Below are 17,890 nucleotides of genomic sequence, written 5' to 3'. Positions count from 1 at the left end.
CCGCGGATCACTTGCAGCGTCAAATAATGCACATGTCTGTTGACGTTGGCCATTAATATATAGGGAGACAGCGACTGTTCTCAAGCTAGTTAGAAGCAAAAAATCATATATTAGATAATAGTAAATTGAAGGGTTCGCGTGAGGGTGCGCGAATGTAATTACAGGTGGGGGCATGACCCCCGCTCCCGGCCCTCGAGCCGCATGGCTGCGTGACGGCATGCGGCGTGCATGCACATGTTGCAACTTTCGAGTACATACACTTCACTGTATAGCTGACCTCATAATCGGATACAATAAAATCGCAAGTACAATAGTTCGCAGGTATGCATATGTCGTCTACATTCTCATGATCCTTCTGTTTGTACAAATAGAATTCTCACATCGGAGTTCAATGCGCTTAAAGATTATAATGATACTATACAGATAAAACTGTCGCTTGGATCGTCGACGCAATCCGTTCTCTAAACGTCGTATACTTATTTCCATGTATAGAATGTAGAAAGAGACGGACGTTTTGACAACGTTTCCTGGGAATATTTCTAAAATTGGATACACCTTACATTTTTAGAGCCGGCTTTCAAGTACCGCTATTGAACGTTTAGCGGCCTTCGGACAGCGATGGTTATATGAATTGAAAGTTTGATTTATACTAGTGTTATAATATAGGCCAGTCGTGATAGAAAGTGCAACGTTTTCGTGACAAAACAAGAACTGCTTATGAGAGAATCGAAGGGTCTCAAGACAGTCTTGACTCGTAACTTGAATATAAACAAAAAAACACTGTGACAATAACAGATCTATTAAAATATCGAATGCCAAAACATTGATGCGAGGTCACGATTTAAATGTTGAGCGACATTTAAAGGATTTTATTAGAAAGCTCCGAACAAACTGAGACACCACTCCCGTCTTATTTAGAAATGTAAATTAGGTCCGACGGAAAATGTTAACTTTTTACTCCTCCCGAATATGCAATTCGTTTCATTTTTTGTTGCTGTCTTTGTATTTGTCATTGCCAGCGTTTTAAAAATTCCATTTCCTTAAAATCAACAATATGAATTTAAAAAATCATTATGTCTTACTATCTGAGAGTATAAATAGAATAAAATAGAATCGGAATAGAAACATCCGGTGGGAAGGCAATAAACAATCAAATAGTGGCTCCCATCACCAGACGTAATTACCATTTGGTTCTTCTACATTTCTCCGCGCCTAATGAATAAAAAATAATAAATGTACGCAGATGCGGTTTGATATTGTTCTGTGTATTGTATATTTTATACAATAAATAAAAATCGTCACAGCTATACGACAGGACATGTTTATTTACAGATTGCAATGCTTCCTTTTCATATGGAACGAGTGTATTTTTTTTGAAAAACTTATTTTATAAATATTTAAAGATCAACGACATTTGTCTGAAGAACATGATCTATACTGTATAAAATATTATGACAAATCTGTCTCCAGCGTTAGTACTAAAGTAAAAAACCAAAACTAACCAGTTTTAAGAATTCTGGTGCAGTTGTGCACACCCGAGACTTTAAGCTATGAAACGTATTTTAATACGATAATGAAGGCCATATTTAAAAGGACCAACAAACAATTCACAAAACAAAATAAAAAGTAATGCTAATATTCTAGAGGAAGCTTTTGCAACAGTATGTACAAGTTAAATCAAAACAATATGAAATTAGTGCCAAATATTGCACGATCCGGCCCGGGCACCGAACCCATGAACCGGGCGTTGTCAGTGGGAACGTGACCTCACTGCACTACAGAGGGTCTTTCATTATTCTCTCAGCGCTCTCTTGACCTTCCGTGTGCAGTTTCATATCTTTGGCACATCCTGTTAGGTTTGTTCGAAAGATATGCAAAGATAAATAAAGCCTGAATGAATTTGTAACGTTCAAATGATTTATTTATAGTCATTATATAGTATAATATGTTATTCTAATTACGTATCACAAAAGTATGCTTTAAATACACATTCTATGGTTATCTGCGTGTGGGAAGCTTTCTTTGAAACGAATGGTCAGAAAGCATTAGAGGGAATTTAATTTCAATACATATGGTGAACTTCATTACGTTATTGTCGGCAATAATAATGAAGAAAAAAAATATACGTGTTCCATTCGCGGAATATTTAACATCTATTGTTTTAGACTCCGTAGTAACAATATTGTATAGTCATAACTACTTTCTTCGTACAATAACTTGTTACTGTTAGTTGTCAGACAGGATGCCGGATCTCGCTTCACGCGGTCTCGTCCCGACTCCGATATAGCAACGAAATAATAAACAAGCGCCCAATACAAAAATAATTGATGACCTCAAATATTTACAATCAGTATTATATTTGGAACGATATATGGGTTTCGAAATATATAAATATTTACGTAATAAGTGTGTGTAGAAAACTTAAGTACATTACCAAAATTAATACTTTTTTAATTTTATGAAATGTACAGAAGATAATTATCTAATAGTCACAAAATAAAGTCGCTAATACCGTCTCAAAATACCTGAAGTTACGGCATTTCAATCGATTGCCGAGTTCGACCACAGACTGGCTTGTTTCAATTTCCTGGCTATCGTTTCAAAGGTTAGCCTCAACAATTTGGATAAAAGCATCTGTTGTGACGTCACTTTATAAGGCTTTATCAAATAAACACGTCGTAAAAATATATTTCGGCCACAGTTACGCGATGTTGTTCGATAATAGATATCAAGTGATTAAAATGTGATATAATTGGTAGGTTATATATATTGGAAAAACAAAATAAATCCTTCGATAGTTGAAGCGACGTAAGCATTATGGTAAGCAAGAGGAATGTGGCGATCAGTGGGGTTAATCATTGTTGGCGGTGTTACCTATCAAGCGGGATAAGCGGCAATTTGTCAGTCACGAGAATGCCTTACAAAAGCTTTCAATAAACGCCTCTTCCAGCCGCGTCATCGTCATCAATCTCTGCAGTGCTTAATGCACTTTATATTACATTAAACATTTTAATACCGCTGGGTGATTTCTAGACCGCTGAGTATCATAACGAGATGGCACTAGTATTAACAGTGCTACAAAATTCATTGTGAATACTCGTGATATAAATTGCAGCGAATAAACCTTGGGCTAAAGTCGGTTATAATTTATTATGGCTTGATAGACGGGCTATTCGCTTTCTCATAACACATGAAATATGTCTGTAAACCATTTTATATTTATGGATTCATTAATCTTTGTTTTACTCTCACGTTATAACATGTTGTATCATTATTATGACATCGGCGTAAACAGAGATTGTATACCTAATATAGCTGGTATTATATTTTTATATTGAAGTGAATGTACTGTAAACTGTAGTGGCGTTGAAAGTAGTTTAAGCACTAAAAGTACTTTCGTAGAAGTACCCTTTTCAAGGTCGCACCTACCTCCGTAACAAATTTCCTTAAAATCAATTCACTTTCATATTTAATATAATTGTATAAAGTATAAATCATAGACTGTAAATAATTAAAGGCTAACGAAACTTCTCTCCACTTTATGTTTGAACCAACATTAATCATAATATTATGTCACCAGTACGGACATTTGTAATCAGAGCTTGATTTACATCTGAATGACTTCATAGTGACCTTGTCCCGCCCATACAAATGAAGCGTTTGATGTACGGACATGTCAACAATTTTCGGATCACAAAAGTTACATTACATACGGATAATGCAAAAAAATGTTCAACAACCATTGGAATATGGTAACTACATTTTACATATCCCTCTGCAATAATCCTGTTCACTGGGAAAACTGGATATAAGAGTCTTTCAGTAATCAGACATACAATAAAAATCATACAGAATAACGTGAAAAAAAAAATACGCCAATTAATCCTGTAAAGCGAATTTCGAATACAAATTAGGTACTGTATCCTGTAAAACAGATGCTGTTGTCGTCGAAATAGAGTTATCCTAGTAATAAAGACAATTATTTAAGCGCATTAAAACGAAATTACGTCTGCGATAGATCTCATCGACACCAAATAAAGGCGATCTGAGATGATTGCTTAGTAGGACGGGTTTCAATTAAAAGAGCAAACAATGCCAACGTAACTCGCTCCAATAGCTACGGGTAAGGTCGATGGAATCGTCTGTCTATACGTGTCACATAACTATCCGCGCACCGTTTTGGTTCCTATGTATTATTTGAAACCTTAGTAAAACATACCTGCACTATATTAACACCAAAATTTCCTTCGCTAATGGGATTTGCTGGGCGTCTACTGGACACCCCTGATATGTTTAAACCATGTAATTTGTGTTAATATTGTTTGGGTAATAATTTTAAGACAACATTGTCACGAAATGTTAGTTATTGAAAGGTACTCGACTAAAATTACTTGATTATTTTTAATTCAATAGTAGAATAGTGACAATATATAGGTTTATATTATATTATGGTTTATACACGTAGCTACGTGGAAGGCTCTTCTCGTATTAACTTACAATGGTAAATTTGTGTGTGTCCAAGTCATGATAATATATGTAATGTTTACTTCAATTAATTTGATATAAAATGCCTTTGTGCTTGCTATTCCTTATTCTCCATAAAAATGTTTTGTGTATTTTTCCACGTTTATTAACGAAATTCTCTTAAAAAAGTATACAAAGTTCTCAATTGATGTATTAATATTATGATAAAACGTTATAAATTAGATTACACTGCGAAAAGAATTATTGCATCTTTATTATCTTTAAAATTATGATACCTATTTGTTAAGTTGAAAAAGTTAAATTAGAATACTACAAGACTAGAATTCAAATCATAATAAAGTTCAACGAGACTTTAATAAAACTACCAAACTATTGAAGGGTTATTTTGTATTCGTAGTAACTATTGTTTAGTTAATAAGTTTTTCGTATAACCACCTAATTGGCATCGGCTCGGCCGTGAAAAAGCGAATTTTATTTCTTTACAACTCGCTATCAGCACTAATGGCTTCCATTTCATGATTTTTACAATAGACTTCCTTTACGTTTAATGGATTTGCTTCATCAATATACCCGTATACGGTAATAAAATCAATATCATATTTACGTATAGGAAACGACATAATAATTTTTATTCCAACTCATTTTCGACGTCATTACATGTATTAGAATATTCATCTCCGCCATTAAAAGGACATAAAACAGGACACATTACAAACAGGATTATCTCAGGATATTACAGTTAAAATTATAAATTGACTCTATTTGAGTTAACGAAATTATCGATGATTGTTCAAAGAGTAGAGTTTGTTGAGATTAATGACTTTAATACACACGAAGGAAATTGAATCTTTCACCAAAGCGTCAATAAAATTACAAGCATCGCGATATTAAGTATAAAAAGCGTTCAGACGAGTTATTGCTCCCTTAACACTTGTTTTAATTGATCTCTTAACTATGATTATTTATGAATAGATGAAGCGTGGAGAATTAATGATGTTACGTGTCGTTATGGTCACGACAGCTTAATGGTTGGATCACAATTTTTCTTTTCATAAGACTCTAGTTCAATAACCTAAATAACTAACGAATATCAATTACTGTTTTATATATAATGATAAGACAAAAACACATTCTGTTGATATCGTTGGAATCTTCATATCATTGGAAAGGTATTTTTTAATTTCGAACTGTCAGAATGGACATAAAATCTCTAGACGTAATACTGTCAGTAGAGTTCTTATCATTGTAAGTTTGTAATGTAATATCGATTCAAATGAGAATGAACTCAAAGTTTATGACATAAAGTGTTATTTAAAATTCTTTAAATTTTTTTAAAATTATATATATATATATTTTATTTCATAAAGTATTTTTGTGAGGGTGGAAAAACAAACTGAAAATATGACAACCGTATAAATTTTGATTACAATAGTTACTAATGTCATTGAAGTAATACTTATAATTAAAAAATTTTTTTTTACATACATATTTAAATTTTAATATATTTAGTTTAAACTATAAGCCGAACTAAACATAAAGTAAACTTCGTAGACGTAAATTTAGATGAATCAGATTTATAGTTGATATTTGTTAGTGAACTGATATAACAAAGGACCACTGATGTCAGTCACGAAGCCGATGATGCATTCAGACTTAAAACCAGTCGACAGGTTTGTGATAAATATTTTGGTCATATAAGTAAATATTTCATACTACAACTAGGTATTTAATAGGTTCTTTTTATTTTTCTCAAAAATATTCAATATATTTATTGACATTGACAATTCTAGAGGTTTTTGACATAAAAAAAGGTGTATACCTCATTCGTATTTTATTTCCAAATTTCAATTCTTTCAATGGACTTAATTGAATTTCAACCAGGGCTTTTATTTGTTACAAACTGTGCATCTAACCAAAGCGTTACGCATTTATCATAGACAATTTATCGTAGAGTTGATGAATAAATCTACAAACAAAGTTTTCTTTGGAGTTAACAGTATCGGAAAATGTGGTACGAGCGTTTCACACGGTAGCCATACAAGCTCTTAATCATACATCACCGTAGTTGCCACGCTTATTGTTTTACAGTTATTTATTAGATTATATACAGGTTTCCTATTACCTGCTGCGGGAATAATGATTTGACAGCAATATTTTGTTATATTAAACCTTATTGTCACACCCGTAGAGTTATAATGTATTGCAAATTTTTAAGTTGGACGAATAATGAAATAAAATGAACGAGATACCAAAGCGAGATACGAAGCAAGCGTCTGTAATTTGAATGATTAAATTAAATATCAATATAATTATAGGTTAAACAAAAATTACTTTTATACACTGCCACACGATTTCTTCATATCAACGGAAAAATATAATAAAGTAGAACTTACTGATTCGAGCAAAAAAAAATAGCCAATCGTAACACAAAATACAATAATTTTTAAGTAAAAAAAAACCGACTTCAAAAAAACAACATAGTAAATGGAGAGTAAAAGTAAAAAAATATATATTTTTAAATACTATCCATCCTAACGTATCTAATGATACATTCTAAATATCTGCACAAAAATCGCCTAAACACCTAATTTAGACAAACGAGCATTATTTTTATGTACTTTCCAATAATATAATTTAATACCAAACTAATTATATATAAAGTTTCGTAATATTTTATCACTTTTTTAACTCGGTGCCTACGGTTTACAGCTACTATATCTATAATATAAGTTTTAGTAAATAGACTAAAGATCGCTGCCTGTCAGCCTGTCATATAAAACGCGCTGACATAACTATTTGTTTTGTACCTAAATTCGACATTTTTCTATTGCGATATAATTTTTAGCTAAATAATATTGAATCGCGTATCTTGTAGTCTTAATATTGGTTGTAGTTACATACCGATAACTTGTTATTTATTGAATTTATCCAGTTATATGAGAATAAATGTAGTTTAATTTAGGTTAAGATTAGTTTTAGTTTTAGTTTAGTCACTTAATCTGTAGACGTTACAGACTTCAAAATTTCTTAATTCGAGAAATCAAGGAACATACTTAAAAAATTACGACGAATTTAGAAGCTCCTGCTCTTTTGAAGTCGGTTATAAACAAGATTACGTAATCTGTCTTCCGACAATGAAGGTCACCTCATATACACCTTAAGTAATGCCATTTATTAATGTGTATGTATGTGTATATACGTACGTATGCCTACACATTTTGAGGATTCTCCTCAATTTTCCCAGTATTTCATGATTAGGTCTTGTTGTAATCATCATGGAACCATCAGGGAAGTCTACCCTTATAAACAAATAAATCGAAGTCGGTTGGCGTTGAAGATACTCGTTTATTTTGTCTCACAAATACTTTAGCTAATTTTGGGTTAATATGATTTTCTCATGGTTGCCATTTTCAGAACTGGACTAAATTGAAATGGGACCAATCGGGAAGCACTAGCTTTCAAATAAAGAATAATTTAAATAGCTTCACCCAGTCGAGAGTTATAGAAAACAAATATTTTAAAAAATACAGACGAATTGATACCGTCCTCCTTTATCCAAGTCGGTTGAAAAACGATCGAAGTCACGTCACAAGTCAAGTTAGATTTTTTTTTTAATTTCATGTTTGTATTTTCGGGGATCGTAAATGTTTATTGAGTTCCAACGATTTTAGGCGCACCCATGAGAATAACCGCAAAAAAATCATGTACTACCCTCATATTGCATTCTAAATTTGATTCATGCGATATATAATATCATAAAACAGTATGTACATAAAAAGTTATTGCGAAATTGTGATAATTTCAAACGTTAGCAACATTGTTAAATAAGTCGTGTGTAATATAAGGATTGCATCACACTTACACAACATCCAAGTAATTGGAAACTATTGTGATTAACAATAGAAAGTATGTCTGGCTGAATCCAGTGACACCTACATGGAATGAGTCAACGACTCCGTTGTCATGGAGACGAGATTATTTTACTAAAAAACGGTACAAGTATAAATAATTTACATTAGTATTATAAGTGACGTTGCGTGTTCAACATAACGCTTCTTTATGTATATGTATTTTAATATAATCGTATTTTATATCTTAATCCTTACATTAATCCTAAACATGATTTTTTATGATCTTACGGCATTTATTCTTTACAACAGTTGTTATAATAAGTTGTTTTAAAGCGATGTAATATTGTTTAAGACCTAACACGCTGAAAACAACATAAAAATAATATATTTTTTATGAAACAATATAAACTTGTCAATAAAAGTGTATGAATAAAGCCTTTTTTTATGGTATCCTTTGTGGTAAAACCTTATATAGGGCTATGGGTAGTGCATATCTATAGGTACATATGCATGCACTCACACTCGCTTGTCAATAGATCGATATTTGATATGACTATGAATGTCGCTCGACTCTTGATTCATCGGATACTATACAAACGCATCGATAGCTAGAAATGAAATTAATTTTAAAAATTTACAATTACTAAATCAATTTTAATTGTAAAGCCTCGACGAAATACTATCACATTGTAAATAATATTACAGTTAGTGACAATTGTATAGTATAAAATAATAGATCTTTCCACAGATAAATAAAAGTCGAAGCTAATACAGATTATATTTCTCTGAGGAAAAAAAACAAATGTAGAGTATCACGGATTAAGTGTCTGGTTAAATCAATTCTGTTGCACGTAAATTTTGCATTTCTCTTTAAGTGAACGAAATTTCTGGACGCTTTTAATTGAAATCAAGAATTTGAAATTAGAATCTAGATTTGATTATTACAATTACATATTTATAACAACAGAATAATTGTTGGTTATTCAACAAGCCTAAATTAAAACAGTTAATATATTATCTATTATAATTAATAACATGACGAATAAATTTTTATATCTTTATTATTTTCGTATCATCATAAATTGTATCTAAGCAATAAATCTTACGGCGATTAAAAAAACAATTTAAGTTGTTTCAATTGGTCACAAATCATCATTAAGACGGCGCCGTTCCTTATACAGATGACAATATTCAAGTGAAATGGACAAATCAGTCAAACTTTCACTCTTATTATAATTAAATCGTAAAAAAAATTCCTTTCTCATACATTTATTGTATGAAAGTTAAGTACATGAATAAATACATGAATCTTTAAGTTTAATTCATTGTAAACAGTGCCGGAGATAAAGAATTTTACCATTGGATATTTAATTAAAAAAAGATTACGACAGACGAGGAAGCAGAAAGAGTATCTACATCGCGTGTCAAGATGAAGTTTTCTCCTAAAACATTGAGACTGAAACCAAAAAAAAAAAATAGGTACCCATCGCGTAATATTCATGATTAGAAACAATCTTGGTATATTTTTTCGTAATTCGTACAGAGAAATCTTTGTGCCACCGACACGAGTCACGCGAGTGTCGTAAACATCAATTTGAACAATTTATTTAAGAAGGTTTTTTATAGTTGTTTCATCATTTTATAACGATTTCAGAGTGATTTTAGTTTATATGGTCACAGACAGTGTTTGTCGTTATAATGTATAAGACTAAGTTGCTTCGGGGTCGCTCATTCCTCTTCAATGAATATATAATAAAATGGAATCATTTTCCATAATGAACCGTAAGCTACGTTACGGCCGCTGTGCGTTACGCTTCATTTCTCTATCGATTAGAAATATTGATAACGTTTTCCCGTTCTTAATTTCACATACAGCTTTAGTTGATAAAGTGACTTTGCAATACTACAACTATACAAGTGTTTACACACACACACACACACACACATATATATATATATATATATATTTATATATGTATATGTGTGTGTTCTTGTACGTGTGTGCATGAGTGTATTCATGTCAGTTTGATAGTACACATGCATGTTTGTTCGTTAACTTCTAGATGCTTGCGACCTTGATTTGCTCGGCTCACTGCACTCGACGTACATAGTTCCGGTTAGTTCCATACATTACACCAGACATTTTAACACGCCTCTTCTTCACGTTCACTCCATACATGCCTGTGGGAAAAATAATCTGCGATATTCGCAAAGAGTTATGATATTGTTCTATTGTTACGATATAATTAAGTCATGACTTCGCAACAATCGGCATGAAAATTTTGCTAAAATAACAAAAATAATTAAATTATTAATCCAATCATTGTTTCAAGATCAAATAATACAATCAAACAGCAAAACAGTATTGTTAAAGAAGAATTAGAAGTTTGTGTTTTGGAATACCCAATTCCAATTGGAAAAATTTCTTACTAACGGTTGTGTTGAGTTTTTTGGCTGGTCAATGTCATAATGTGGTCCAACAGACAAATCACAAGCAAGTGAACTTTAAAACAACGAATGTGCTATAAGCAGGTTGTCTCGATGACGGTAACAAAACACCAGATCCAAGTCATGCTTTAATGAAAGTAATCTTAGCAACCTCGACCTCATTTAAACAGAGAAACCCAGCATTGAGAACATAAAGTCGCTTAAAAAATCATTAATCTTTGACCTGCACTTACAGGTTTAATATGCGAGGATCTTAAATTGGACGCATTACCAGCACATCTTCCAGAACATAACAAAAACGTGTCTTATCTCACTAAGATTATAAATACGTATAAAGATAACTTTATTTATTTTTCCAAGTCCTATCTACTCAGAGAATGGTTATAAAATAAAGAAAATTTTATTTAAAAAACCTTAAGCAGGAAGGGGTAGTTTAAAATAACAGAATTATCAAATTTTAACAAAGAAAACGCAACGCAACCACAGAAAATATATATAAAAATAAAATAATAAATCCGATAAAGAAAAAAATGTTTATTAAGTCGAAAAGTTTGTAAGTTTTTCAGTCAAAAAACCAATCATTTAGTTACCCTATAATAAAATTATTGTACTTTATGCATACCACTAAACATCACAGACAGTAACTTAATATATATCATCGTTTTACACTTGAAGGAGATCTTTACATTTGAACTTAAAATAATATTCCACGTAGCGATTCCAACTTTACGATTCTCTTAAAAGGACTTCTTCAAGACAAAAGGAAACGGACCCCTTGAGCTATAAATAATGAGATTTGGACGTCAACACCAAAGATGTTTGTTGTGGAACTGGAATTTTGAAAAATCTTCACTTCAATGTTATATAACATAATATTTATATTTTTTTCAGTATAACCTTATTATCAATACGTTTACAGAGAATATTAAATTATAATATGATCGGCAAATGGCTCCACCGAGTTCCTGCATCGTGTTATAACGTATAAAATAGCAAAACAAGTTAATCATCATTTATAACTTTCAGTGCGTATAAATTTATTACTGCAGTATAATTTCTAAATGAGTATGCATTTTTTTTTTAAAAAAAAAAAGGTACTTCTATGCTTTCCAGCGCACTAAAGCTCAAAAACGTCGGACAGACTCATAATGTTATAAAAGGTACAATAAAACATAAATGAATAAAAAATTCAATTAATTAATTCAATGTTTTTTTTTTGGCTGTATATTTTAAACCTTATTCATTATTATGTCACCAGCTAATCAATGACTTAATATACAACAGCTTGTGAAATGTGTAGGTGGATGACGTAAGACTTATTTAAAGTGATTACAATAACAATTAAAAAGAACATTTTTTTTCTCAAAGATGTATTTAATATCTTGTATATATAAAATAACTATTTGAATTATTTGGAATTATTCAAATTTTTGTTCAAAATTAAATTTTATATAGTTTATTTATTTAAATTTGAAATATTCCAGTGTCCGCATGATTGCATATGCTAAAACAACTAACTACCACGTGATATTTAAATAAAGTGACGGGAATGCTTTACGTTCCTCATTACACGTATGTGAAAACGTAGGGAGAGAACAACAGTTTTCCCTTGAGAGTACTAAGAGCGACGTAGATAAGTAGGCTTTGCATTCAACGCACATTAGCTAGATGCTGCCAGCGACGAGACAGAACTACTATAACATTATAAACGTATACATCTATATTCATATTTATGTAATATAAATGAGAATAAATTAACAAGTTGATATATCTTGGATGGTTTTGAGATATAAATAGCACTTTTTTAGCACGAGCGATGGCATCATACTAAGACGATCTGAGTCATACCGATGTCGTTTATGACATAAGAGCCGTCCAGTCAGACTTGTTTACAAACAATCCCATCATCCACAACATCAACTATATCTTGATGGAATATATAAGTTACTTCGATACACATAACATAATAGATTCAGTCGGTTTATGGTTTGCCTATTTCGCCATATAAAACTTTGACGTTGTTTATTTTGGCGAGGAAAAGTTTTGGCACGTTATATCAACATTTCCATTGCATTACAATAAAAGTTGTTTTCGCTTAGAAAAAATGAACACTTAATAACCACATTTTGGGTGCTTCGTCTGTCTGTATTCATATTGGTTAATTTATATTATAGTTGTAATTATACTTTTCAATCACACCACCTTTATGTGTGCCGTACTCTGAACAACTTCTAATATACTTCTGAACGTGTACCCTAACAGAATATATGTTCGTATCTAATTCATTCTAATTTCCCAAGCGGCTAATGATATCCTTCGTATTTCGTTTCTGGAATACGATCACTGGGAATTAATTTCTTTTCTTTTAAATCAATTATGAATTTAGTAAGTTACACGCAAGAGGATAACAAATTAAAAAAAAAATAACTACATACGAACAATGTCCGGAATTAATTACGCATAAACCATATTAGTTCTCCTAAGCCAATACTACGGCGTTTTGTTTTTAAAAAGCAGACTTGTGTATGTAACTAGAAAGGTAAAAGCCGCGCTAGTCCGTCGACCTCGTGCGACGCCATTGTGGCTCATACCGGCTCATGAAATATGAATGCATCGCCTGAAAGAACAGCTAGTCCAGCTTGTTTAAACTATAGCCCATAGACCACCAATATGAACGTAAATGGTCATCAAAACATCTCCCATAAAAACGGGTTAGTTTTTATTAAGTTATAACCCGTCTTCATTGTTAATATAAACCAGTCAATACATGGGGTACATGACTCTTGAATAGAGCTCGCTTCAAGGTTTTGTTTGAATTATTTTCAAGACATTGTGATATCTATAATCTATATATTGTATTTGTTGCTGCATTAATTTTCAAGGTTTCGTTATTGGTGGTAATGAAATGTATTTAGGTTTCGAGAATATTCGAACATTTAAACGGTTTGTTGTCAATGATAAATACCAGTCTTAAATTAAAAAAAAATACATTTAAATTTATAAAAGAATAAAAAATATATATTAAAATTCATTACATATAATGTATAGGTCTATTACAGAACCAGTTTTGAGTATGTAGCCACATGATAATATGATAGTGTTACATAAAGATCCATCCTTCAACCTTACTTTTTAAAAGCGACCTAATACTATAAAAATATAGTACAATTATTTTATAATTCAAGAACTTTCTACAAATGAACATCTTTATTACAACAAAATCAAACATGCCTAACTACATAAAACGTAAAATACAAGCGATGAAAAATACTCATTTCTTAAAACTCACAAATACGTTACACGGCTTATACGGTACTAATAATATTTTATGTAGTAATACGTATACACAATACTATTGTTGTAAAATAGAACAAAAGTATATTTATAAGAAACCTAATAACTAATAATTATACACTAAATACGTTAGAGAAATATAGAAAATACTACAGGGTTGCGTTTGTAAACAAAGAATTCCCACACTCACCCATACACTATCGGCGGCTTGAATGAAAGAGATGTCAATGACGTTGAATTAACATGTATCACAGCAAACTGATACGGTGCATATCCCCAAGGTAAACAAAGATTACGTAAACGGAATCCCACGCACGTCTCCCGATCGATTATTAAACTTTTGAATACGCCCACTTACATTTTAATATTTACTAAGCATCAAGATACAAATATCCAGCCAGCACATACATAGGACAACTAAATAGCGCCCTGAAATCATACATTAGAATATCGATGAAGCACAACACTGACAGTTCCAACAAACATTCACAGGTCAAGTTCGGATCCGGTAGGGCGAGAATGAACGGCGGTGTGGTTTGAAAAGTTTGTAAATATGAGCGGTTGTATTTGAAAACAGTATGTACGATACGAAGCGCTCGGAGGCACGCCGCGGACTGAGCCGTAAGGAAGCCGCCGACCGTATGGCGTACGACGAAGGACCCCGCACTCCCTGCCGCAGACCTCGTGCGCGCGCCTCTCCACGCATAATACCATCAAACAGAAAACATTTTCTCATGTAATTACAATTAGTGGATTTCGTTATTAAAAGTTAAAATTTTACCCAATTAAATATAATTAATATGAAATTCATACGAAGTGTGCCTAGTCAAAATTGTAAAATTTTCAGCTTAACATTAAAATATTGTTTCACAACTATATCGGTGTGACTGGATGATTTATTTTTCATTCGCCTACTCGACGTAACAAGAAATCGGTATCTTATAAAATACATCCTTCAAGCTTATCAAAGTCTCACACTCTCGGCTGTAAAATGATAGAATACCTACTTCTTATTAATATTCTGATACGATATATACACAATGGAGCTGTCAGGGGCAGGATTGAATTCTTATCTCCTGGGGGAACTGAATAATAATCTGGGGCGAAAAGTATACCGTTCATACGACTAAACATTTATAACTCATTTTATAATTTGTAACATACCCAAAAACATCCCGACAACGAGACAAAGGCAACGTAAACATGACGGCGGAGGGAATCTTTGTGCTTGTTAATTGCTCATAGCATTCATTTAAACACTTCCAGTGATATAAACGCATTCAATTCCTGTAGAAAGCTGAAAAATAAACCTAGAGAAACTCTCCGAAAGGTAATTGTTTTAGGTACGAGCCATTAGCTTTAGCTTGGTGTTTTTGTTTTTAGTTTCTGACGCAGAGCCGTTGATGCTAATGGCAGGTAGACTAGAGGGAGATAGACAACTTTAATTTACGGAGTAGGATACCACTAACTTCCTTCCTTCCAAGAAAGTCGAGACGCGGCTATTAACTTTTAAACGATGCAATATTGCCCACTATAGCTCATAGCTTACTTTTTCTTATTGCAAATAAATGTCTTTAATGGCTATTCCTATCGTATTTAAACGGCTAAGATTAATATGCAAAACTAATAAAATATATTCAACTATAAACATTGTATATCTTCAATAGGATGTATATTTTTATACTTTATCGACCATAATTGCATCAAGTGTGTATTATTTTTTTAATTAATATTTTTTATAGGTGGTATAAATTGTTAATAATGGGTTGAAATTCTTATTACAGCATGTGCTGTTTGGTGTGTTCGACAGTTTGGTATACAGAAAAAAATACATAACATAAGAAAGTAACAGTATTGACTTCAAGCGAATTAAAAAAAACGAGAATTTTATTGCTGACACAAGCCATGCTCCCGATATTCGAGGCCAAAATAACAATAACAATACAGCAAACATATAATTATTACGGATATTACGAAGTTATTTTTTATACTTTGAGGGAGAGTCGTTCTAAAATTTTATAAGAATTAGTGTTTGATCTCTTTTTTTTGTGGTATGCAATATTTTTTTATATTAAGATATACCAAAAGATTCTTTAGGTTTCTTGAAATATACGTAAATATAGGGTTGAATGCCACTATCAATTTATTGTGTCACGAATTTATGTATTTCTACGAAATAACACTCTCGTATAGAACCTATAAATTAATCCTTTCAGTAACATATTATATTTATTGTAGAGCCTATTTAAAATTTATTATCTTTCCAATCCCATTTAAATGCGTAGAACATACAATTAATTTATTAAAAGATGGCCTGGTATTTGTTAGGATTGAGGCTTAAAACCGTACCTAAAAAGAATCATCCAATCTTTTTGACCAAAAAAAATTAAATAAAAAAATCATCCATTGTTTTTGCTTCAGAAGTAAAACAAACCTCGTATTATGCATGATAATCTAACTGCATGTATTAGTTCTCAGTTAGTGACAAGTACAGTTCACACTGTTTTAGGTCTCGCTTAGGATTGTTTTGAGATTAAATTAAAATTAATGAACAGACGTTTTCCTTACTCCGTATGCTTTAAATGTTGCGAATGAATCAAAACCTAAAAATAAAGAAAATAAAATTAAAACAGTTAATTTGTGAAAGCGTACAAAATCACTATTTGACGATAAAAAACATACTAGTGTTTTGTGAACTACCCGCTACTCGTGTCAATATGTTGGGACAATACTTTTTCTAAAACAAAGTTAAGTACTCCAACAATATTTGTAAGTAACTTTTATTCGGGATCGAAATTTAAATTTAGAATCACAGGTTAATATATTTTATGATGCAAATTGCGGGTTAAAATATTATCACTTTTTTTGGATAATTAAAATATATTGCACAAATATTATCTGTGGGTATAAATTCAAATAAATTCTATATTATTTTTATAACGCATTGTTTGTGCATTAAAATTATAAAAGCTACGTCCATCAACATATTTACTTTGTTTGTAAAATTAAATATTATTATAATCTGTCAAAATATATCAACCTACTGGAGCCTTCACAGATTCAAAGTAGCTTCTACAATTTAAAGTAATACATGTTATGTCAATAAGTAATTCAATTTCTCGCTGCGTGTATCTGTCGGCATATAAAATGTCAATTATCGCAACTGTATTAGTAAATACTAAACTACTGTATAGCTGACTAGACAGACAGTTCTAAGAGAATCTTCACATAAGCGGTTTGAGTTTTTATAAATAACGAAAAATATTTAACTTTTAAAATCCTGTAGTGTGTCAGAAACATGAATTTGACGTGAGGAAACTGTTCTGAATTCGAATCCAACGTTTGAAAAAGTCACCCGTAAAATTGAGTTAAAAATATTAGGGGTACTCAGAATTTGTTTTATTCCTTTAAATGTACACCAAGGCTAAACTACTAAAACACATACTAACGTGTCGTATGATGTAATTCTATTTGTCACTCCTGCATTTGTGCCAATAATCCAATATATTTTATCGAACATGTGTTCCAATGTGCAAGTGTCTCTAGCAGAACCAACGCCTGTCACATCTCATCTGCGGGCCATTTCCTGTTCAGACGGGGATCAGACGTGGTCTTTAATATACCATACATGGAACGAATATGTTCAATGAATCAATTGAAATACAAACAACATTTAAAGAAAGTTACATGGAAAAAAAAACATTACATAAATATTACGTTAGCTTCCACGCAATACTGGTGAAAAACATAAGTCAAAAGAGATAAAACACATTTAATATTATTATAAACGTTCTGTGCCACCGCAATTATTT

The 17,890-nt window shown here is 31.7% G+C and overlaps 1 protein-coding gene across 2 annotated transcripts in view; it reads right to left on the bottom strand.

Moving 5' to 3' along the window:
- Positions 1 to 14,712, bottom strand: part of LOC116779749 (uncharacterized) — an 85,772-nt gene extending 71,060 nt beyond the window's left edge. For both annotated transcript variants that reach the window (XM_061522953.1, XM_061522957.1), the window contains exon 1: positions 14,269 to 14,712. The gene's annotated coding sequence lies outside the window, so the exon portion shown is untranslated. The remainder of the gene's footprint in view (positions 1 to 14,268) is intronic.
- Positions 14,713 to 17,890: the final 3,178 nt, after the last annotated feature.

The sequence above is a fragment of the Danaus plexippus genome, chromosome 2 (genome assembly GCF_018135715.1).
Source record: "Danaus plexippus chromosome 2, MEX_DaPlex, whole genome shotgun sequence".
NCBI classification, from domain to species: Eukaryota; Metazoa; Arthropoda; class Insecta; order Lepidoptera; family Nymphalidae; genus Danaus; species Danaus plexippus.
Note: the sequence above shows the minus strand (reverse complement) of the source record. Positions and strands in the feature narration are given on the sequence as shown.